This window comes from Sus scrofa, chromosome 1, assembly GCF_054392235.1.
Source record: "Sus scrofa isolate SSC_HxYL_T2T_F1_AM1 chromosome 1, Sscrofa_HxYL_maternal_Yorkshire_Landrace_v2.0, whole genome shotgun sequence".
Lineage (NCBI taxonomy): Eukaryota > Metazoa > Chordata > Mammalia > Artiodactyla > Suidae > Sus > Sus scrofa.
In genome coordinates this window covers 267,106,370-267,128,333 of record NC_139383.1, presented here as the reverse complement: position 1 = coordinate 267,128,333, position 21,964 = coordinate 267,106,370, and the positions used below count along the sequence as shown (strand labels likewise).

Below are 21,964 nucleotides of genomic sequence, written 5' to 3'. Positions count from 1 at the left end.
ATTAACACAGCACTGTAAATCAACAATACTTCAATAAACTTAAAAAAATTCTACCAGAGATCAAAACATAAACCAAGCGCCTTAGTATTAATTTGAATTGAGAAACAGCACTGCCAAGGGGACGTTGGTATATTCATGTAGGATAGGACTACCAAATGTAGTCTTCAAGTCTTTAGTATCTCTTGGGATTTGTAATAAAAATGTCCCCCCTGAGTCAGTATATTTGGAAGTATAACCAAAGTCCTACATTTGAGAACTACTGAGATGGACTGATCTCTTTGGCTTGCTAAGTTTTAACTGGAAGATGTACATTGTTTATATTCTTTTTTATTTTTTGGCCACACCTGTGGCATATGAAGTTCCTGGCCCAGGGACTGAACCCGAGCCACAGCTAGGACAGCTGTAGCAATGCTGGATCCTTAACCCACTGCACCATAGTGGGAACTCCCTATACTGTTTAGATGCTTAAGAAGTGATTCTCTGCTAAGAAAGCTTGGAGGCCTCAACTATAAGAATCCTTTTGAGAGGAGGTCTATTGGTCAAATACGCTCTCTTCCTTAAATGGTTCTTGAATGGTTAAGCTCCTCTCTTTTTAATAACTGAGTTATTAATAACTGGGCTTGCATTAATAACCGAGCTTCTGTTCACCCTACCCATCCTTGCCATGGCCAGAGACTCTCCCTCTCTTGTTTGGGTCAATTTTGTTTGGGGCTTGTTTGCTTTATTTTGAGGATTTAAACATATGTGCTCTCATTTACGCTCCTCTTTCTAGTGAGAGTAATTATGCTAATAATTACATACATAATTAACACTAAGTCCTTAGTTAACAGATATTTTCCTTCCCGTGCTGAACAATACAATGGGCTTTTAAAAGTGTTTACTCTTCCCACTCCTCTCTGACACATGTGCTACTGTTGTCCAGTATTTAAGCTGCATCTTGGTTTTCATTTTTTAACCTTAAATTAAACACTATTACTGCTTTTCAGAAACTCCATGTTTGGATTTGCCATTTCTCTGCACTATAGACCTTATTACTTGTGTTATTTTTTTCCATATGTATATCCTTTCCAAGTTTCTTTTATGAGAATTTATCTATAATCTATTCTTTATTTCAGCCTGACTCTTAAAGGATGGTTTTGCTGGCAATACAATCCAACCAATCAATTTTTTTCAGCCCTTTGAAACTATTTCCCCATTTTTTTCAAGCACTCTAGCTCTAGCTGATCTCTATTTCTTCTGTCATTATAATTTCAAGTGCCAGCATCCATACATTTGATTTGAATTTTTTAAAACATTTGATGGAAGCAGTCTACCACATTGAAAAAAAACTTAAGATTTTGACACATCAACCTTCTGATCTGGTTTGCTGTCTATAAACTGGAGTTACTAATATACTTTTGATAGAGTTATGAGAGTTAAATTAGGCAACTTACTATATGTAAAATAGAAGTCTTTTGGTAGTTCCTCAACAAATTGTATTTACTATTAATAGAGAACCTGACATATTTCACTGTAATTATTTCATTGTGTCTCGGCAAGGGTGAGTTCATGCAAGGTGTTTAATAAACACTCAGTGATTTAATATTCAAGGAATTCCAAATTAGCACAAAAATATAAACAATTTCAACTCTGAAGTGGTTGGAGATTCCAGGTGCTCCGACACAGAGTAAGTGGACAGGCAAGAATGACCAATGCAATGCTCAGTGCACTGTAAAACCTGGCCTATTTGAGTAAGGACACCTGTCAGCTATTGGCTAACACCCAGGAGTCCTCTCAAAAACACTGCACGGATACATCAGGTTGTGTTACAAATATTAGATAAAACAAACAAGCTGGTATTTTTCTGAGGCCCTTTTTGCGCTTTCATAAATCACGACATGCCTCTATTGTTTTTAAATTTAGCAAGAGTAATTCCCCATGGCTTTGGAGGATCATGATGCAATGGTAGTAATTAATACTATAATTATGGCTTAAATTTCTACAATTTCTTATCCCCTAAAGGTTTCAAAAATCTTGGCTTGCTAACATCTACACGTTTTCTGACTATCACACGCTTCAAAGATCTGTAAAGGTAAAAGACAGCTGCTAATAGCTGGGCTTTCATGGGGACCAGAAACAGAAGAGTCAACTTTACCCAAATGGAACTGGAAGCCAGAATTTTAGTGTCAATATATAATTACCTTTGGACTCTTGGCCCAGGGCTCAAGTTTCAGAAAGGATAATTCTCTGTACTTATAAAACCGTGTGTATTTCAGGGTTGGAAATGGTGCCATTCCAATCCCTGCTCTCACAAATGGTGACATTGAGACTTAGTGAAGAAAATGGGCTTTATGATAAATTAGCGACCAGCTGGGAGGTGGAGTCTAGGTAGCCCTTTTGTCTCCCTGTTTAGGGTTCTTGATTACTCTGGACTCCATAGAGAGCACCCTTCTTATTGACCTGTTCTCTGAAGGCTGGTACAAGGAATTCAATAAGCCATTTATTGGGTTCACATGGACCTGTGCTTGTACTATGCAACAGAAACAACACACATGCTGGAAATTAGAGAATTAGAGATGAATTGAGCAGAGGCCCTGCCTTCAAGGATTGAAAAATAATATCTTAATAACAATAATTGAAATATATTGGGGGTTTGTTATATGCTGAGCAGCATTCTCAGTGTATTACATACACATCCATACACACAAACAAGTACATGTGTAGACATCCATTAAATGTTTACAACTGCCTTACAAGGGTAAAGTGCATAACGAGTACTCGAGGCATATTTTCAGAGTTAAATACTATTATAGTGTTTCAATTAAGCTTTTTAAGATAATTGTCAATTCACACGCACTTGTAAGAAATAAAGCAGAATGGTCCCGTGTACTATTTACCAACTCTCCTTCAATGGCAGCATTTTGCTACACTGCAACCAGGAAACTGACATTGAGACAATCCACTGACAGTATCCAGATTTCCCAAGATTTGTATGTATTCATTTCTTCACCAGCAAAGCCCATTCACAATTCCCAGGGAAATAAAAATAGAATCTGAGTAATATAGTCTAACCTTTTTTTCCTTTCCATTTCCTTTGTGCTTGGGTTAGTTTCACTTGCTCATAGGATGCAGCATGCAGAGACCTGCACCAGGCACTTGAAACCTGAGTTCCAAGTGTGAACCACCAGAGCCAGAACTGTAGTCTGAGGCCGTGTGCAGAGGCACGTTGCAAGGCACTGCCATTCAAGGTGGCGGCCACGTGCAGAGAGGCTGTGCTAAGCACCACTACCCAGAGTGTCCTGTGGCCAGAGAACTCCATCTCCTCCCCCCACTGATGAGATTCCCTACAAAGATGATCCCTATAAAGCAGTGCCACCTGTGTGGACCCTGCAGCAGGAGCTTGCACTTTTGCATTCTTCAAAGAATCAAGCTTCCCTTTGCCTTTGAACGGAACTTGCTCCCGTTCTCTTGGCAGAAGCGACACCTAGCAGGAGGGCCCTTATTGGGGCCCAACTCAAAAGGATCAGTAACCATTTGTGTGTGTTTTGTTGTATGTAATTTTATCACATATATAGGTCTGCATATGCACCACCACAGTCAAACAGCAGTTTGATCACCACGTGTTTCTTATATTGTCTTTTCCCTTTTATACCATCCTTTAATCAACACCTCTACCTGCCTCCCTCCACCACCATCTCTAGCTTTACTCCTTGGAAACTAGAATTCAGCCCTTCATCTCTTTATTAATTCACAATTCAAGAGTACTATATAAATGGAATCATACAGTATATAGCCTTTTGGGATTAGGGATTTTTTGTTATTTGTTCAGTTTTTACTTTAAGATTCATCCAAGTTGTAGTAACAGTTAATTTTTTTTAATTGTGGGGCCATATCCCATGGTATAGATGTACCACAGCTGTTATGAATATTCTCATACAGTTTTTTTTAATATGAACATAAGTTTTTACTCTCAGGGATAAGTGCCCAAAGGTACAATTGCTGGGTCATATGGTAATTGCATTTCTATTTAATAAGAAACCGCCAAACCATTTTCTAGAATGTATTTTTTCAGATTTTCATCAGCAATGTATGATTTATCAGTTTCTTCACATCCTCAACAGCATATAATGTTCATTATACCAGTTTTGATAATGTAACTGAGACACAGGGCAGTCAAGTAACCCTGATCATTCATTCAATTAATATTTGCTGAGCCAAATACCCCACTATGCACTATGTACCCCACAAGGATACAGAAGCAAATGAAACAAAAACGTCTATCTTTGTGGAACAGATATTCCAGTGAAAAAGACAGGCAGTGTATAAAAGAAAGCAAAGAGTAAAAACCAAAGAATGTTACAGTGACCAGCTCTAAGGAAAATAATCAAGTGGGGAAAGAGGAATGGGACATTTTGGGTGCTGTTTAAATTTTAAAAAGGGTTGGCTGTGAAGGTGACTTTTTAGTAAAGAGGAAAGGAAGGGATCAGCCTTCTTGAGGAAGTGCACTCAAGGCAGAAGAAACCACAGTACAGTAGCTTCCCTTCTCCTTAGGGGAGAAGACCTCCAGTGGATGCCTGAAATCTCGGATAGTAATAAACCCTAAGTATACCGTTTTCTCCTCTACATGCATGCCTATGATATAGTTTCACTTTTAAATCAGGCACTGTAAGAGATTAACAACAGTCACTAATCATAAAATAGAACAATTATAACAATACATTATGATAAAAGTTAGGTGGATGTGGCCTCTCTCTCTCAAAATATCTTACTGTATGGTACTCACCCTTTTGGAGATGATGTGAGATGATACTGCGCTTCCGTGATGAGATGAAGTGAGGTAAATGACCAGGCAGTAGGATGCAGCATTGGATACTACTGACCTGAAGATACTTCAGAAAGAGAATCATCTGCTTCAGGTGATTTCTTTTGAATTCTTCACCATTTCAAGGAGGGAAGGTTTGCTCTATCTGGAGCTCTTAGCCATCTCCACATTTTTCTTTCCTTGTTAAGTAGAGAACTTTCATCCTTTCACCTGACGGGAGCACTTTATGGCCTCTCTTTGGCATATCTGAATATTCAGCTCTGCTCATCTTGTGCTTTGGAGCCATCATTAAGTAAAACGAGGGTTATTTGAACGAAAGTCCTCAAACACCCTGAGAAACCGCTCTCACCACTAAGAGGGAGCTACTAAATAACTCAGGGGCGGGATACGCAAGCCAAAGGGAGGAGTCACGTCCCGGTGGAACCTCGCGAGATTTCATCACGCCACCCAGAACGTTGCAGGATTTAAGACTCGGGAATTGTTTGTTTATGGCATTTTCCATTTAATATTCTCAGACCATGGTTGGCCATGGGTAACTGAAACCAAGGAAAGTGAAACTGCAGATAAATGGGGTCTATTGTACACAGCCGAGATCCTGGAGCTACTGCGGTGAGTTTGAGAGACCTTAAGGAGTCTCTAGTCTGGCGTGAGGTGATACGGTGTGTATGCGGGAGGTAGCAGGTGGACAGCTTATGTAGGGCCTTGGGGACTGACTTCGGATTTTACTCGGAAAGAAACTGAGAGTCACTGGTGGGTTTTGAGCATAGGTATGACTTCATATGACTATGTTTTTGTAAGATCATGGTCCCGTCTTTACCCAAGATTCCATAACTAAGGAGCCGAAGAGGAATTCCCCTTGCGGCTCAGCGGGTTAAGAACGTGACATAGTGTCTTTGAGAATGTGGGTTTGATCCCTGGCCTCAATGGTGGGTTAGTTAATGATCCAGCATTGCCGAAAGCTGTGGCATAGGTGGCAGAAGCGGCTCAGAACTGGCATTGCCGTCGCCATGGCTTAGATCTGCAGATGCCGCTCTAATTCGACCCCTAGCCCAGGACAGGAATTTCCATCTGCTGCACATGCAGCAGTAAAAAGAAAAAAAAAAAAGAGAAGAAGAAGCAAAAGAGCCTGGAATGCCTCAGGTATTAGTAAACAAGAAACAAATAGCGTTTTATAACAGGGCCACTTGGTATGGGACACTATGGGGATTTTATGAACAAACTGATGGAGACATAAGTAAGGGACCATTTTTACCTGGGAGGAGAGGATGCTTCCTTTTGCCTCCCATCTACCTGCTCATCAGCTTCCAGGTGAGACCAAAAAGCAGCCAGTGATCATCATTCCTCTTCTGTCTTTTTTCTGCATCTCACTTTTCTCTGCCTCTTTCTTTTAGCCTTCCTCCAAGTCTTTTCTTTAAGGACTGGGGTTTAGGGAAATCTGCAAATCTGTGTTCTAAAGGAAACTCTCTTGCTTTTCTCCTTATGAAAACTTTATTAAAATGTCAACGTACATGAACCATTATCTTCTCCCACTGCCAACCCTAGAAACTCAGAGGATATCTCCTCTTTAAGTTTCATTCTTCTACATCAGTTGTTAACTACAATGGCTTTTTTGCAAGCTACTCAGAGACTACTGGACTGTGAGATGAATCAATTAGTAATGCCCACCTCACCTAATTCTCTGGGATATAGTGAAGATCAAGTGATATAGTGTATGCAAAAGTATTGCTAAATGATTACATGTAAAACAATAACATCACTATTTTAATAACAGTTTTTTTGGGGTTTTTTTTGTTTGTTTGTTTTGTTTTTGTCTTTTTGGGGCCACACCCACGGCACATGTAAGTTTCCAGGCTAGGGTTTGACGTGGAGCTGGAGCTACTGGCCTACACCATGGCCACACCAGATCCTAGCTGGTCTGCAACCTACACCACAGCTCATGGAAACGCAGGATCCTTAACCCACTGAACAAGGCTAGGGATCAAACCTGCATCCTCATGGATACTAGTCAGATTCGTCTCTGCTGAGCCGTGATGGGAATTCCCTATTTTTTTTAAGCTGACTTTTTTTGCGGGGGTTCTTTGTAGGGCTGCACCCATGGCACATGGAGGTTCCCAGGCTAGGAGTCGAATAGGAGCTGTAGCTGCTGGCCTACACCACAGCCAAGCAACAAGGGATCCAAGCTGCAACTACAACCTACATCACAGCTCATAGTAACGCTGGATCCTTAACCCACTGATCAGGCCAGGAATCAAACCCCTGTCTTTATGCATACTAGATGGATTCATTACAGCTGAGTAACAATGAGAACTCCTTAATAATAATTTTCTTTACAGTAATTTCAAACTTATTGGAAAGTTGCAGGAACAATATGAAGAATATATCTTTTTCACATGGTGTATTAGTTTGCTAGGTTCACTGTAACAAAGTACAATAGACTGGTTGGCTTAAACAACAGAATTTTACTATCTCAGAATTCTAGAGACACAAAAATCAAATCTAAAATCTGAAGTCAAGGTATATGCAGGGTAGATTCCTACTGAGGGGCTTGGGGCAAAAAAAAAAAAAAAGGGATCCAGTCAAAATTTTAATTTTTCAGAAAAAGGATCCAGTCCAGGTATCTCTCCTTGGCTTGTGATGGCAGCCTTCTCCTTATTAGTGTCTTGACATTCCTTCCTTCTATGTGTCTCTCTGTGTCCAAATTTCCTCTTCTTATAAAGATACCAGCTGTTTCTAATGATTTTTTATTTTTTCCATTATAGTTGATTTACAGTATTCTGTCAATTTCTACTGTACAGCAAAGGGACCTAGTCATAATATATAAATATAGATATTCTTTTTCTCACATTATTCTCCATCATGTTCCACCACAGGTGACTAGATATAGTTCCCAGTACTCTACAGAAGGATCTCATTGCTTATCCACTCCAAATGCAATAGTTTGCATCTACTAACGCCAGACTCCCAGTCCATCCCACTCCCTTCCCCTCCCTCTTGGCAACCACAAGTCTGTTCTCCAGGTCCATGAGTTTCTTTTCTGTGGAAAGTTTCATTTGTGCTGTGTATAAGAGTCAAGATATAATTGGTATCATAAGGTGTTTGTCTTTCTCTTTCTGACTTCCTTTAGTATGAAAGTCTCTAGTTCCATCCATGTTGCTGCAAATGGCATTATTTTGTTTCTTTAATGGCTGAGTTGTATTCCACTGTGTGTATGTACCACATCTTCTTAATCCATTCATCTGTCGATGGACATTTAGGTTGTTTCCATATCTTGGCTATTGTGAATAGTGCTGCAGTGAACATAGGGGTTCACATTATCTTTTTCAGTGAAAGTTTTGTCTGGGTATATGCCCAAGAGTGGGATTGCTGGGTCATGTGGAAGTTCTACATTTAGTTTTCTGAGAGACCTCCATACTGTTCTCCATAGTGGTTGTACCAATTTACATTCCCACCAACAGTGCAGGAGGGTTCCCTTTTCTCCACACCTTCTCTAGCACGTGTTATTTGTTGACTTGTTAATGATGGCCAATTCTAACAGGTGTGAGGTGGTACCTCATAGTAGTTTTGATTTGCATTTCTCTAATAATCAGTGATGTTGAACATTTTTTCATGTGCTTCTTGGCCATCTGTATCTCTTCTTTGGAGAAATGTCTATTCAGGTCTTTTGCCCATTTTTTAATTGGGTTTCTGGTTTTTCTGCTGTTGAGCTGTGTAAATTGCTTGTATATTTTAGAGGATTAAGCCCTGTCACTTGCATCATTTGAAACTATTTTCTCCCATTCCATGGGTTGTCTTTTTGTTTTATTTATGGTTTCCTTTGCTGTGCAAAAGCTTGTCAGTTTGATTAGGTCCCATTGGTTTATTTTTGCTTTTATTTCTGTTGCCTTGGGAGACTGACCTAAGAAAACATTTGTAAAGTTGATGTCAGAGAATGTTTTGCCTATATTCTGTTATAGGAGTCCGATGGTGTCCTGTCTTATATTTAAGTCTTTAAGCCATTTTGAGTTTATTTTTGTGTATGGTGTAAGAGTATATTCCAGTTTCATTGATTTACAAGCAGCTGTCCAGTTTTCCCAGCACAATTTGCTGAAAAGACTGTCTTTGTCCCATTTTATATTCTTGCCTCCTTTGTTGAAGATTAATTGACCATTGGTGTCTGGGTTTATTTCCGGGTTCTCTATTCTGTTCCATTGGTTTGTATGTCTGTTTTTGTACCAGTCACACTGTATTAATTAACATAGCTTTGTAATATTCCCTAAAGTCTGGGAGAGTTATGCCTCCTCCTTGTTTTTTCTTCCCTCAGGATTGCTTTGGCAATTCTGGGTCTTTTATGGTTCCATGTAAATTTTTGGATTGTTTGTTCTAGTTCTGTGAAAAACATTATGGGTAAGTTGATAGGGCTTGCATTGAATCTGTAGATTGCTTTGGAGAGTATGACCATTTTTATATTAATTCTTACAACCCAGGAGCATGGAATATCTTTCTATTTCTTCGAATCCTTGTTAATTTCCTTGACTAATGTTTTATAGTTCTCAGCCTATAAGTCTGTCCCCTCCTTGATCAGGTTTATTCCTAGGTGTTTAATTTTGGGGGGGGGGATCCAGTTTTAAAAGATATTATATTTTTACTTTCCTTTTCTAATATTTCATTTTTAGTATACAGGAATGCAACCAGTTTCTGAATGTTATTCCTGTATCCTGCTACTTTGCTGAATTCATTGATCAGTTCTGTAGTTTTTGTGTGGCATCCTTAGGGTTTTCTATATATAGTATCATGTCATCTGCATACAGTGCAATTTTACCTCTTCTCTTCCAATTTGGGTACATTTAATTTCTTCTGTTTGTCTGATTGCTATGGCTAGGACTTTCTGTACTATGTTGAATAAAAGTGGTGAGAGTGGGCCTCCTTGTCTTGTTCCAGATTTTAGTGGGAAGGCTTTTAGCTTTTCTCCATTGAGTATTATATTTGCTGTGGGTTTGTCATAAATGGCTTTTATTATGTTAAGGTCATATTGGATTAAGTCTCATCCTGATGCCCTCCCTTTGACTTGATTACCCCTCTAAAGATCCTATCTCCAAATAAGGTCGCATTCTGAGGTTTCAGGGGATAGGAATTCGAGGTCTGAATTTGGAAAGAGGGAACATCATTCAACCCATGAATTCTCTGCCTTCATTGTGTCCTCTCTTCTCTCTCCACACCCATTGTCATTAGTCTTTTTCTGAACCATGGAAGAGCAATAGCAGATATGATGCTTCCCCACCCCCAAGACTCCTTAATAATCTACTCTGTATTTCCCTCCAGGCAAAGACAGTCTCTTGCATCACTACCTCTGAATCAGAAAATCAGCCTTAACATGCACTACCATCCAGTCTGCATACTCCACGCACGTTTCACCAACTGTCTGAGCAATATCCCATTGGCTCTTCTGGCCAGGGAACTGATTCAGGAATATGTTGTTTTAGTTGATAAATCTTATCACTCCTCTGCAGTCTGGAGTAGTTGCTTGGCCTTTCTCTAACAGTTTTTAAGAGCACAATCTGCTCATTTTGTAGGACACACTTCAATAAGAGGCTGCCTGGTATGTCTTTGTGATCTAACACAGGCCCTGCCTTCTTGTTAGAAGCACCACAGAAATTACATTGTTTTCTTCTCAATGACTCTCACATCAGGAGACACGTGATGTTGACTGATCCCATCAATGGTCATGACAACCTCCATCTCCTGGGCACAGGGCTACCTGCCAGATCTTCCTACAGGGAAGTCACCATTTTTCCTTTGTAGATGATGAGTAACTGAGGATAGGTATTCAGAGATTACCTTGATATCTTGTTTTTCCCCAGAACCCCACCTGCTGCCTTAGCATCCATTAGCAACTTCTAAGTCAATCCTGACTGTGATGATTGCCAAGCGGCAATTTTTCTATTTCCATTATTCTTTCTACATTTATTGGCTGGCATCTTATTCAAGGAAGAAATATCCCCTCACCCTACTGTTCATATTTTTATTTGTTTCAAGTGTGGATTCATAAATCCTAATTAATTCAAGGGGTGTTATACGTTATTATAACTATTGATTTTCCTGCTTATGTTGTCCCATCTTTGGTCATTTGGAGTACTTTTAACTGACTCCCATGTCTTTTTGACATACTCCTTATTCCTTAGGCTTTTTCCTTACTTTATGGCAAAACAAGATGACCCATGTCATCTCTTTCCCTTTCTTAGCCCTGGAAATAGCCCTTAGCTATTTCTCCAAGAACTCATCATTCCATTTTGTAGAGGAAGATAGTGAGAAACCAGGATTTTTGGGGTATTCGGTGTGTTCATCACTATTGTTCTGTCATTGCTGTAGGAACTCTCTATGGACAGAGGTAAGAAAATAGCTATGTATGTATGCATATGTGTGCATGTATGTTTATGTATACACATATATGCATGTGTGCTTCAATATGTGTAGGTGCATGCATACACAAGTTCATGACAATATCTCTGGCTGTTTTTGCACATCCACAAATTTTTTGCCATTCCTTCCATCAAAGGGTATCTGGTTTAACTTGTAAGCAGATGATTTGGCAGAAGTGATGCTACGTGATTTCTGAGGCCATGTCAGAAAAGGCTCTGCAGCTCCTGCTCTGTTGACCAGAATGCTTCCACAGAAGCCCTGGGCTAGTATGTAAGAAGTTCAGCTGTCTTGGGGATTCCACATGATTCCAGCCCATTGTGGTCAGGTGACCCCCAGCTGAGGTCCCAGATAACCTAGAGCAGGGTCGCTCTGTGCCCTCTTGTGTGTTTGCTTAGATTCCTAACCCACAGGGTATACAAACAGGAAAAGTGACTGTTTTATGCAGCTAACTTTCAGGAAGGTTTGTCATGTAGCAACAAATAACTGGAACAGCTTCCAATTGTAATACCTCAGGGTTCTCTCTAGATTCCTCCCTTTGTATGTTTCTAAATCATTTTACCAGTATTGAGAAAACTGGCTGTCATTATTCTCAAAATATTTACTCACTTGCTCAATCATTTGACTTATTTGCTTAATGTAAGCAAACTCCCGGCCATCCTGGTTTGGTCTGCACCCCACCCGCATCTGCTTCCTTGGCCAATAGGCATAGAACTGCCTTATGCTTTACTGCTGCTGCCCACACACCTCAGCACCTTTGGGCAGCCAGGGCCACTGAGGCATCTGTGCCTCCACCCCATCCCCACTCTACTTCCTCAGCTGCAGGGCATGCTTCACCTCTGGGAAGGAAAGGGAAGAGAAGAAGGAGAGGGAGAGGGATGGGAAGAAAGAAGGGAACTTCTGTTATTATTTTTATTTTATGATAGCTGTAAGGAATCTCATGGTGCTTTTTTGTTGTTTGTTTTTTGTTTTTTGCTTTTTAGGTCCACCCCCACGGCATATGGAAGTTCCCTGACTAGGGGGTCCAATCCGAGCTGTAGTCGCCAGCCTATGCCACAGCAACGCCAGATCCAAGCCAAGCCTGCAACCTATACCCCAGCTCACGGCAATGCAAGATCCTTAACCCACTGAGTGAGGGCAGGGATTGAACCTTCAACCTCATGGTTCGTAGTCAGATTCATTTCCACTGAGCCACGATGGGAACTCCTCATGGTCCTGATTTAGACAGCAGTTGGCAAATTATAGCTGTCCAGATGTTGACATAATATCTGCTCTGCTCCAGTATACAAAGGACATTTAACTATAAAACTTACAATGAGTTTCACCATATATTTTCCTAGCAGTGTCCTCCTCTCTCTGACCTTTAGCTCCAAGTGTGTGCTTTCCTTTTTACTTGCATCCTGTCTTCTTAGATCTGTCTTTCATTGTCATGACAGTTTTCAGTTGGCTAGGCTGGTTTCAGACAGAGGGCAGAGAAGGGTGGTAAGGAGACCATAGTACGTTCTCCCTGGATCACCCCCAGAAATACCTGGACGAGGCTCTATGAGGGACCGGGGGTTGCACAACAGTGGGTAGGAGTGAGAGCCAGAGGAATTCTTTTTATTACGCACAGTATGACCCTGTTTTTACAACCCCAAGAGCAGCTCGTGTAATACATAACGCACTTTGAAAAGGAGAGTGTTGTTTGTCAAATGTGTAGTCTCTCTTCTCAGTGTCATAGGACTGACTTAGAACCCTGGTTTGCATTTACTAACCCTTATAGTGTTCATCTCCTACTCTTAGCCCCAGGTTCTTCTTAGACAAGGTAAGGATACTAATTCTGGCTCTTTAAGAATTATGGAAGTGTTCTTTGACCTTCTAGCGAGTTTCCTTACAAAGAAAGATTCTCATGGAAACATTTCTTGGGCCATTTGCTCCCTGTAAGGTCTGTGTTGTGTTGACTTTTAGTTTGTGTTCAGGTGTATGTTGCACTGAAGGTCATGTCTAGAGATATAGGTTCTACCCCCTACTCTAGGATGAAGCTAAGTTCTCAGTGTTTACAGAAGACCCTTCCTAACTGAGGCCCTGAGCTTCCCACATTTATAGTAAGAGACTAGACATCTTAGATTCCCAAGTCTGCATTCCTATCAGAAATATCTGGTGAAATTAAAAAAAAATGCAGATTCCCCTGGTGTCATCTAAAGACTTAATGAATCAGAATATGCACAGTTGGGCTCTAGTGTGGAGTTCCAGCTCTGGTGTCACGCGATCTGTGGCACCTCTAGAGTACTGGGTCATAGGTTCAATCCCCCGCCCAGCACGGTAGGTTGAGGATCCAGAGTTAACCACAGCTACAGCATAGGCCACAGCTGTGGCTTGGTTCTGATCCCAGGCCTAGGAACTCCATATGTTTTGGGGTGGCCAAAAAAGGGGAAAAAAAGAGAGGAAGAGAGTTCTGATGTGATTTATGATGTAGCCAGCCAGCTTCTCCCCACCAGATGACACAGAGAATCATGGTAACTGAGGGCTCTGTTCTGGAGATGGATGAGCATAGGTTGTAATATCAGACCTCCTTCCATCCCCACGTATACTTTGCTGGTGATCTTGGACAAGTCATTTAAACATCTTCCAGCCTTGCTTGTAAAATAGAGATAATATAATATTACTATGGTTTGTGTATAATCTGTGGGTCAGCTAAGGGTCCCACAGCAAACATACACACATGCACACTTAAAATTGATCAAATTGCTTTCAGCTTCCGCATTGTGAAGTCCAAGACTCCTGCCCACAGTTTATACAAATCCCTGGAATATATGTATGTTTTATGTACAATATCTTCTTTATTCATCTGTCAGTGGACATTTAGGTTGCTTTAATGGCTTGGCTATTGTAAATAGTGCTGTAATGAATATTGTGGTACATGTGGAATATATTTTGTTTCCCTTGATATGGTGTTCGACCTACGTCTTCCCCTCACTACGTTGATGTGGGCATCATTTTCTCCTTCAGTTCATGTAACAGTAACAACACATCGCTCACATCAGCATGCATACGTATGGTAGACTTCACTAGAGGGTTTGAGGGGCTTCCTTGGGAGGCTGTGCCCAAACCTCTGTCATGAAGCTCCCTGCTCCTCTGTGTTTCACTCTTTCTTTTCTTTCCCTTCATCTTCTTCATCCCGCAGTGCCTAACAGCAGGGCACTGGCTACTTTTCTCAGGTTTTAATACCAACCATGCATATCCAAAGCCATCAAGTTTTCAGAAGAACAAAGCTCTTTATATCTGACAGGCTTGTCCCTCCTTTGAATGTCCTTGCGGTTTGGGGATAGCAAGCAGATGTTCTCGGTTTGCTGTCTGCCTTTGTTTTTCCTCTTGTTCCACATGTAAAGCACTTAGCATGGTTCTGGCATCTGTGGTTCTCTGATCATATGTGACACAGCCACACACATGCAGCCCAGGCAGTCTGGCCTTCTTGGAATGACACTCTGCTCCCACACAGGCATGTCACAATTCTTATTGGAAAGCAGCTGTTATCAACCACTTTCCCCAAATCCAAGTTCGTAGATACATGCAGGCATATTTGGGGAATGCTATCTGAGTACATGGGGTTCAAAAGCTTACCATTCAACTCTAAAACAACAGTGATTTCTAACATTAATTGATTGCCAGCCAGGCACTTCCTGTGTAATCTCTTTCACCCTTTTAAGTATCTTCACTTCAAGAAGATACTTTTGCCTAAAAGGAAGCTGAGGCTCAGGGAGATTAAATTGCTGAGGCAGAATTTGAATTCAGAGCATGTCACAACCAAACCTTGGCTTGTCCCATTGCCTCAGATTCTGTTCTAAATAATTAATATAGAGATCTGATCTTTGTTACATTGCAAAGATATTAACTGATCGAAAAGAGGGTGTCCATGCACATAGAGACCAGATAATGAAGGAATTGTAATTTAATGATAACAGTTTCTTTTTTTTTTTTAATTTTTTATTTATTTATTTATTTTTTTTGCTTTTTGTACTAAATATATTTTTTTTAATTTTATTTTTTTATTTTCCCACTGTACAGCAAGGGGGTCAGGTTATCCTTACATGTATACATTACAATTACAGTTTTTCCCCCACCATTTCTTCTGTTGCAACATGAGTATCTAGACATAGTTCTCAATGCTATTCAGCGGGATCTCCTTGTAAATCTATTCTAGGTTGTGACTGATAAGCCCAAGCTCCCGATCCCTCCCACTCCCTCCCCCTCCCATCAGGCAACCACAAGTCTCTTCTCCAAGTCCATGATTTTCTTTTCTGAGGAGATGTTCATTTGTGCTGGATATTAGATTCCAGTTATAAGTGATATCATATGGCATTTGTCTTTGTCTTTCTGGCTCATTTCACTCAGTATGAGATTCTCTAGTTCCATCCATGTTGCTGCAAATGGCATGATGTCATCCTTTTTTATGGCTGAGTAGTATTCCATCGTGTATATATACCACATCTTCCGAATCCAATCCTCTGTCGATGGACATTTGGATTGTTTCCATGATAACAGTTTCTTTGTTGTTTGATAGTTAAGCTAAATTGAACTTTACCTGTAACTTCAAATAGCCTACCCCTGTCCAAAAACATAGGTACTCTAAAAAGAAAATGAAAAATGATTCAGTGTTTCCCTATATCTTAGTGACTTAACTATATAATAGAACTGATTAACTGCATCTATTTATTAGAAAAGGCAGGAAAAATGGCACCTTGGGCAAAATATAGTTGATTCACACATTTGAGGCCTTGTGACTCAAGGAGGTAGCCATGAATATTTGTGGCAATTCCCATCTTAACAATTCTTTTTTTTTTTTTTTTTTTTTTGGCTTTTTAGGGCTGTACCTTTGGTATATAGAAATTCCCAGGCTAGGGGTCCAATTGGAGCTAGAGCTGCTGGCCTACACCACAGCCACAGCAACGCAGAATTGGAGCTGCATCTGTGATCTACACCACAGCTAATGGCAACATCAGATCCCCAACCCACTGAGTGAGGCCAGGAATTGAACCCACACCCTCATGGATGCTAGTTGGATTCATTTCTGCTGTGCCACAGAAGAAACCCCTTAGTGATTCTTAATATAAACTCATGAAGACCAGCACTGTGCTTAATTTCCTCACTTGTAAATTCAGTATGGAAAAATAACAGGGAGAGAGGAATGAAATGGATACAATACATACAAAACATACATCAGAAAGTTATCAGTCAGAGTTACAACTGACATTAACGTGTTACTTTTCCACTCTATAAAATACACAGCGCATCACTCCTTCCCTCCCCATAACATGGAGAAAGTCTTATTATCACCATATAATGAGTGAAATGGATGAGAGAACTTAGGCTAAGGGAGCTGTGTGGCATTACTCAAAAGGACACAGTCATAAAGGACAGAATCAGGAATTAACCTGGAGTGTCCTGTCATTAAATTTTATATTCTCATCATTATGTCATTTTAGAGGGAAAGAGATAAAAAAAAAACAAACAAGCGATAAGGTTTGGTTATAATCTATACAAATTTTCATAGGCCAAACCTCAGGTTAACCAAGAGCAAAAAAAAAATCATTCAGTTATTTTTTATTATTTCTTGTAGTGTGCCAGGCAGAGGGTGGGGAGGGAGGGCATATCCTGGAATGCACAAGACACGAGGTCCTGAGCTACATGGAGCTTACAAAGAGGGAAAGGGAGAATAAATAAATACAGGATCTGCCAGTTTTAGCTCCATTAGAAAGAGTAGGCAATTGATATTTAGGTCTGTGTTGATATCACTTCCCCACTGTTTTTAGCAGCAGATTCCAGGATGAGAGCTTGTGTAACCCCTAGGTGCCTATGCAAGAGTCTGTAGCAGTAGACATCAGGGACATGGAGCATCCAGCCTCCTTTCTCTCAGACATGGTCTCTGTGGTGGTACGTCTGCTTATGTCTGGTAATGCACCTTTTGTTCAAATACACCAAAGATTGGTTTACCCATGGTTTACCAGACATTGTGTAATATAGCTCTCTGACACTTTACTGTTTTATTTACTTAGGTTCTTATTTTTGTTTTTGTTAATTTTTATGGCTGCAACCACGGCATATGGAAGTTCCCAGGCCAGGGATTGAATCCGAACAGCAGCTGCGACCTACACCACAGTTGCACCAATGCCAGATCCTTTAATCTACTGCACTGGGACAGGGATCAAACCGGTACCTCTGCAGCCACCTGAGCTGTTGCAGTCAGATTCTTAACCCACTGCACCACAGTGGGAACTCCTATTTACTCAATTTAATCAAAGTAAAAGAAGCTTATTGGAAACCCTGTAGTGAATAGTCTTTTGAGACTCAGGGAAATCCATTTCCCCATTTCTAAAAACTTCATTTAACACAAATGAGGTTTCCTATTTTCCAGTTAGGAAAGGAAAAAAAATTTTTTTTAATTCAAGTATAGTTAGTTTATAATAATATTAGTTTCAGATGTAAAGGATAGTGATTCAGCATTTTTACAGGTCATGCTCCATTAAAAGTCATTAAAGAACAGCAGATAAAATTCCCTGTGCTATACAGATATCCTTGTTGCTTATCTATTTTATGCATGGTAGTTCATTGCTCTTAATGTCATACCTCTAACTTGGCCCTCCCTCCTTCCTCTTCCCCTCTAGTAACCACTAGTTTGTTTTCTATATCTGTGAGTCTGTTTCTGTTTTGTTTTATATGTTCATTTGTGTTATTTTTTTAGATTCCACATTTAAATGATATAACACAGTATTTGCCTTTGACTTACTTCACTAAGCATAATATTCTCTATATCCGTATCACTGCAAATGGCAAAATTTCGTTACTTTTTATGCATTCTCCCCACCTAGCTCACTGTATTAGTATTTGTATGGAAATATTTTTAAAACGTCAAACAGTACTATCTGACATTAAGCAGTCCTTCGCCCCTTTTCATCAGTGAGTCTTCCTTCCCGAGCCTCATGATTTGAACACTTGCAAAATATTTCTTGGAGTAATTGCTCCGATTTTTCGAAATTATGCAATATATATTTTTAGTCTTGATTTTAGCCATTACCAGTTGACTTAAGTATGAGGACGATCTGGCTACTGTCTTAGAGTGTCCTTCACAGCCCATCCATTTTACCACCACCCCTAAGCACACACATTTTCCTTCCCTAACTTTTCAAGATATTTCTATCACACTTTTAATTAAATAAACATTTTAGTGTTTATGTTATTAGACTGTAAATCTTTTCAGAGCTGAGCCATGAAATAGAGCATAATTATTTCCTTTCTTTGTATAAGTTTTCTTCCCCTTCGGTTAAAAATTGTCTGGATGATCTATTTGGTTAGGAATTTTTTTAAGTTCCCAAATATCCACCAAAACGGTACAACTTTTATTATTTTTTAAAGAAAATGTATCTGTGTATCAGTCACCTACACATATGTGTACATATATATATGCACTATGTACGTATGTATCTATGTTTTCTCCTTAGAGATCTTCCTCCTGGAGCCCCCTGTCCTAACACTAACTGCTCCCCAGGCTTTTCAAACAGCCCTTACCCAAACCATCCTCTTTAACATCGTCTTGTGGACCCCTTTTGTCTCAGTATAGAAGTAACTTTTCTGAATCCCAACTTCTTTTATTTACATTTTGGTTTGTTACTTTGGGGGGGGGCACATGAGCTACTGGAATACAGCTAATTTTTGCGTCCTCGCATATTTCAGCCTGTGCTTATTTTACTTTTACATTTGAATCAGCGTCTAGATGTTGGAAATTCTTTGCAATTTTAAAGACCTTGATCCATCTTGGGAACTGTGATACCATTTTGATCCCCCTACTTTGTGTATGAACCGGTTTTCTTCTACTCTCTGAAAATTCTTATGATCATCCCACCGTTCTCTGTGTTCATAATTTTCACTATGTTGTACCTTGATTTATATAATTATTTCAAACATTACATACACATTTATTTCTTCTCCTCTACTCTCTGTGGTCCTTCTTTCTGGAGCCTCTGCTTGTTATTTCTTGGACTTTGTAATTGACCCTCTAATATTATAATGTTTTCCTCTCCTGTTTTCTATATATCTATTTTTCTACTCTCTGGAATATTTTCTCAACAGTAATTTTCTTTCATTTTTTCCTTTTTTTTTTTTCTTTTTTTGCTTTTTAGGGCCACTCTCACAGCATATGGAGGTTCCCAGGCTAGGGGTCTAAGCAGAGCTACAGCCCTCAGCCTGCACCACAGCCACAATAACACTGGGATCTGAGCCACGTCTGCGACCTACACCACAGCTCATGGCAACACCGGGTCCTTTACCCACTGAGCCTGGCCAGGGATCGAACTTGCAACCTCATGCTTACTAGTCGGTCCGCTGCGCCACAATGGGAACTCCTCAACAGTCATTTTTGATTCAACTTGAAAATATTTTTGAGGGCAGTAGTAATTTTAATTTCTAATAACGTTTATGTTCTGAGAGCATTTCTTTTTATAGCATCAGGTTCTTGTTTTTTTGGATGTAATAATTTCTTTTGGAACTATTAAACCTCTGATTATAGTTTTACATTTTGGTTTTATTCTTTCATTTAGAGCCCATCCTCTAGTGCAGAGCAATACTTGACTTTCCACTTACATTAAAAAATGAAGACTAAAAACCTGGTATATGAATGGGGTTTGTTGATTATTGGGGTGCCCTCTCTGTATGATGGTCTAATAAGGACCCAGTTGTTTCAGTGGAATCTTTAAAAGTCACTACCTTCTGTATCCTCTGAACCAATCTGTATCCCCAAACAGGAACCTCCCTCAGTCTCCTGTCTGCATTTTAGTTGGCCAAAGAGGGTAGGGAGGGCATGGTCACCCTCGAGGATATTCACTTCTTTTATTTTCAAAGTGGCATTTCACGTCTACCCTCTCCTTTACTGGCCTTCTCACTTGAAAGTATCCCTTTTTCTATATCCTCACGTAACAAAATGCCTCCTGCTAGAGTCATGAAAGAACAGTTACCTGGCTGCACAGGCCATGGAAGAGCACCTGGCACTTTCACGCCTTGTATAGATTCTTGATCACTGGGCTTTGCACCCTGTACCTTCCAAGTTACCTAGCACCTTCAGTTTTTGAGCTTTCCTGGATTCTGTGATGCAAATCGGCTTGTTTTTTAATTAAGATTCCTTTTTAAAATTTTTATTATAGTTGATTTACGTGTCCTGTCAATTTCTGCCATGCAGCAAAGGAACTCAGTTATACATATATATACATATATATATATACACATATACAGACGTATATACATCACACACACACACATTCTTTTTATTTTCCACATTATCGTCTATCATGTTCCATCACAAGTGATCAGATATAGTTCCTTGGGCTATGTAGCAGGATCTCATTGCTTATCCACTCCAAATGCAATAGTTTACATCTACTAACCCCAAACTCCCAGTCCATCCTACTCTCTTACCCTCCTTCTTGGCAACCGCAAGTCTGTTCTCCATGTCCATGACTTTGTTTCTTTTCTGTAGATAGGTTCATTGTGCCATATATTAGATTCCAGATATAAGTGACATCATATGATATTTGTCTTTCTCCTTCTGACTTACTTCACTTGGTATGAGAGTCTCTAGTTCCATCCATGTTGCTGCAAATAGCATTATGTCATTCTTTTTTATGGCTGAGTAGTATTCCATTGTGTATATGTACCACATCTTCTTAATCCATTCATCTGCCAGTGGACATTAGGTCGTTACTAATTAAGATTCCTTTTGAAAGACACTTCAGTTTCTGGATTTTCCAGCCTGTTAGGTCAGTTACTAATTTGTCATCTATTTTCATCGTCCAAAAATTTGTTAATACCTCTTCTTCAGGCCATCTTGTTTCTGGTTGATTTCATTATTATCACTTTCATGATGATTCAGAAGGGAACAGAAAAAAACGCATATGCTAGATTATCATTTTAATGGCAATGTTTCTGTTCCTCATTCTGAAAATATGAACTTGTATGATGCAAATTATGTAAATACAGGTTATTTGACTATTATGACTACAGATAAAGATAATATAAATGTTTCTGGAGTTCCCATGATGGCTCAGGGCAAATGAATCTGACTAGTATCCATAAAGACACAGGTTTGATCCCTGGCCTCACTCAGTGGGTTAAGGATCTGGCGTTGCCATGAGCTGTGGTGTAGGTCACAGACACAGCTCAGATCTGGCACTGCTGTAGCACAGGCCAGCAGCTTTAGCTCTGGTTTGACCCCCCAGCCTGTGAACTTCCATATGCCATGTGTGCAACCCTAAAAAGGCCAAAAAAAAAAAAAAAAAAAGTCCAAAATCGCAGAATTCAATAGAAATCCTAGAACTCATTCCATTGCTATTATTTCTAATGAGAACTACTGTACTAATTTTTAGTAATAAAATGTACTCTCCCTGTTGTACAGAGGCATTTTTAGATCTCACGTACGTTTTGAAACACACACAACTTAAGCATATTGTAAAAGGAGCATGTGATTTTACAAAAATGCTTATGAATGTTATGCCAGTGGAGGTTCAGGAATATATGAGAATACATGGAAGGAGACCTTAGGAACTGGAAGAGGAGAGACCTTCCTGAGGAAATGACCATTAGTTGAGTCATGGAGGACAAGTGAGGATTTTTCAGGAATAACTGGGTATGTGTGTTGTGTTCATGTGTGTGTTTCCTGAAGGTGTAATGTAGAAAGGACAGGGAATAAAAGTGCTTCAGCCAACAGCGGACATACTTTGAGAAACTTTGAGGTGTTAAGTATTGATG

The 21,964-nt window shown here is 39.8% G+C and overlaps 1 protein-coding gene and 1 long non-coding RNA gene across 3 annotated transcripts in view; one reads left to right on the top strand and one right to left on the bottom strand.

Annotated features, from left to right (window-relative positions):
* LOC146407172 (uncharacterized) overlaps window positions 1-5,144 on the bottom strand; it is a 74,362-nt gene extending 69,218 nt beyond the window's left edge. The window contains exon 1 of the long non-coding RNA XR_014826031.1: window positions 4,763-5,144. This is a non-coding gene — a long non-coding RNA (uncharacterized LOC146407172). The remainder of the gene's footprint in view (window positions 1-4,762) is intronic.
* Window positions 5,145-5,230: 86 nt separating this feature from the next.
* LOC146407170 (uncharacterized) overlaps window positions 5,231-21,964 on the top strand; it is a 391,157-nt gene continuing 374,423 nt past the window's right edge. For both annotated transcript variants that reach the window (XR_014825954.1, XR_014825955.1), the window contains exon 1: window positions 5,231-5,410. The gene's annotated coding sequence lies outside the window, so the exon portion shown is untranslated. The remainder of the gene's footprint in view (window positions 5,411-21,964) is intronic.